The sequence below is a fragment of the Camelina sativa genome, chromosome 20, assembly GCF_030686135.1.
Source record: "Camelina sativa cultivar CO46 ecotype springtype chromosome 20, ASM3068613v1".
In the NCBI taxonomy this organism is placed as follows: Eukaryota; Viridiplantae; Streptophyta; class Magnoliopsida; order Brassicales; family Brassicaceae; genus Camelina; species Camelina sativa.
The window spans coordinates 33,429,961-33,433,149 of NC_141899.1; the positions used below are offsets into that span (position 1 = coordinate 33,429,961).

Genomic DNA, 3,189 nt, shown 5'->3' on the forward strand with positions numbered 1-3,189 from the left:
ATCTTTTAAAAAATTGGTGTGAGATTACGATAAATGTAATAGACCGCCGTATGTGTCAGGATTTCATTTAAAATTTTATATTATTTACTTTATTTTATTTTATAATTAGATATAGATGATAATTAAAATATATTATGCATAGAAATTTTCTTTTTTTTTTAGTTAGGAATATAAGGTAAGATCAATACTTGTTTTCTTCTTAATTTATTTAAAAATAAATAAAATTCATATAAATTCAAATTTCATATCTATACTATTAATTGGGGAGTACAAAACTGGAAAAAAAAAAACTTTGTCAAAAAATTCCATAATTTGACCCTACGAGCAAACAAAGGAAGAAGAGGAAAAAAAAAAATTTAAGGGCAACAAGGTAAATTTAATTGTATATGGGACGCGGATCATAACTGTTTGGGAGAATCTCATTCGGATCCTTGATATATTATAAGTGTATCCAAACACTCTATTCTTCTTCGTTTACCTGTAGGATAAAAGAAAAAAAATACATCATAATCATCATAATTGCGGAGGAAATATAGAAATGTCAACTAACAGAATCCCTCATGATCCTCTAGCATATCATAACAAGAGGCGAAATGAAATCAAATCATTAACTGCATATATTTCAGTATAATAACATATATTCTCATTTCAGGCAATCACACCAACCCTTACCTCTTAATTACCATTTGTTCGTACCTCAATAAATAAGTAAATCAATAATCAAAACAGAAAACGGAAACAGTTTGATCCAATCCCTATTCTTACTATCCTATATCATATCAAAATACAAAATCAAATCAAAAACAGAAAATCTTCTATTCAATGCAGCGAATATTCTACCTTTCACCCAAAGCCAACATCAACTACTATATAAACCATAGTATAGAAACGTCAATATTAAACTCATCAAACATACAAACAAACTGAATAGAAAATAGAAAATCACCTTCGTATAAGTCATGGCTGCCACCGATGGTTTCACACATGTTTCTGATCTCAAGGCCTTCAAAACAACATGGAGGATAAGAGTCAAGATAGTTCATACTTGGAAGCAATAAGTGAGTCTATGCATCTACCCCATCATCTAAGCGAGTCTATGCATCTACCCCATCATCTAAGCGAGTCTATGCATCTGAACAATCATTAACACCCAAGAAGTTGTCTACACAACCAATACATTAGGAGAAATATGAAGAAGAAAATGGTGAGCATACGAATGATGTGGATTTGACTGACAAAAAGATTGAGACACTAAAGCTGAAGGTTGAGAATAAGTGATTTGTTGTCGTTTTCTAGCAGTTTAGATTTTTAGATTATGTATAAATCTGTTTATCCAGCTATAAACATTTCTATGAAGAAAATAGAGAAATGCAATGAATTTCTATGACGAACAGAAAATTGTTTTTATCAAGTAACCTTTAGAATCTTTATTAGTTTTATTCACCATAGTTAGCTCCTTTATATTGAAATTTTTTTTCATCATGTAATAATACAAAATATGGTGAACTGCACCTTACCATCGACTTAATGTATATAAGGTTTGAAAGTATATAAAAATGTACCAGGATCTGTAGGAGGAATGGAGGATAGTAGATGAAAATATGAAAGCAAGTCCAGCAAATCTGTGCAATCAAGAAAATATAAATCTCTTAGACCACAAGAATTCATACACTCAGATATAACTTAGCTATAGCCGGAGCATATCTTTATTTCGGTTATCTGAGGAGGCCTTTGCATCAAATCAAAGATCCTATTTGTATCCTCAGAATCTCAATAGTAAAAAAAAAATACATGTACTATTATTATTCTGTTATTGTCTCAGTCTGATTTGTTTTCACTTTGTCTGATACCAAAAGCAAAGTATGAGATGATGATAAGCAAATCGTTGAGTTAAGATGAGGGATTAAAAAGGAGTCAATAAATAAATAAATATATATATATATATATATATATATGACTATGATAAGAACTAAAATCTGAAACATGATTACTCTACTTGATAAGCCATTATAAAGAAAAAAAAAAGAAGCAAAAAAAAACCCAATATGAGTAACTCAAGACTCAAATCTAAAACATAGCAAATCGACTTGAATCTGATTTGATTTTGTCGGGAAATAATACTAATATGAAAGAGAGGTGATTAGATTTACCTATGATGGTCATAGGATTAAGCTCAGAAGATTTAGAGATTCATAAGAAATAGGAATCGAAGGTAGAAATGAGAAGGATGAAGGAAAAGAAAAAGGTATCAAGGAAGAGATCCATTGGCTGACAGGTAAAATAAGAAATTGTTTTCTCAGGCGAAACTGAAGGCGGAGACGGCAAGAACGATGTTTTTGTCGTTTCATTTTTTTCTTTTGTTTTTGTTTTTGTTTTTTTTTGTTTTGTTTTTCCCTTTTAATAAACTTCAACCAATAATATATAGTATGAAATAGTTTAATTTCTATGGGCATTCGTGCAACCCCTTTGGGTTCGGATATTATCCCATGAGGTTTGGATAAACGGATTTAGATAAATAGAACCCATTGGTTATTTTTTGATATATGGGTTCGGTTTGGTTCAAGTATTACCGGATTTAGGTACCGAAAAAAAAAGTTTTAATTAATTAAATTTAAATAAATTTAGCTAAATTTTGATTTATTTAAAAAATAATTTTAGATATTTTGATTATTTTTGATGTTTAGATTTAAAACTAATTGAAATATTCAAAATTATAACTAAAATTTTGGATAATTGAATTATATTAATGCTAAATATTATAAATATCTTTTAATATATTTATATATTCGGGTTATGATGGATACCCGAATGGATACCGGCTAATATCCAATCCTGACCCTAACCCGAACCCACGGGTATTAGAAAATAGAAACCAATAGAGTTTTGTAGGTAAACCCGTACCCAAACCAAACCCAGTTTTTGGATCGGGTTTCAGGTTGGATATTCGGATACGGTTTTATGCCCATGCCTATTCTATATTATACAATCTTAATGTAATTTGTATATTATATTTTTTTTTATTGAACTTTGTTATCCATAGGTTTTACAAAATCAAACCAGATGAATGTGACACACTTCTCTTATGGGTTTCGCATGACAGGTATACTATAGTTAAAAAATAGCAAAATCATTACAAGGCAGGCCTAACGAGATAGATTTGTCCAGCTACAAAATTTAGGTCATTTGATT

The 3,189-nt window shown here is 29.8% G+C and overlaps 1 long non-coding RNA gene across 1 annotated transcript; it reads right to left on the reverse strand.

Annotated features, from left to right (window-relative positions):
* Nucleotides 1–203: 203 nt before the first annotated feature.
* On the reverse strand, nucleotides 204–2,447 carry LOC104771837 (uncharacterized). Its single transcript, XR_764930.2, has 4 exons — nucleotides 2,151–2,447; nucleotides 1,563–1,622; nucleotides 947–1,003; nucleotides 204–478 (listed from the first exon to the last, which is right to left on the reverse strand). It is a non-coding gene; the product is annotated as an uncharacterized LOC104771837 (long non-coding RNA).
* Between the last annotated feature and the right edge of the window lie 742 nt (nucleotides 2,448–3,189).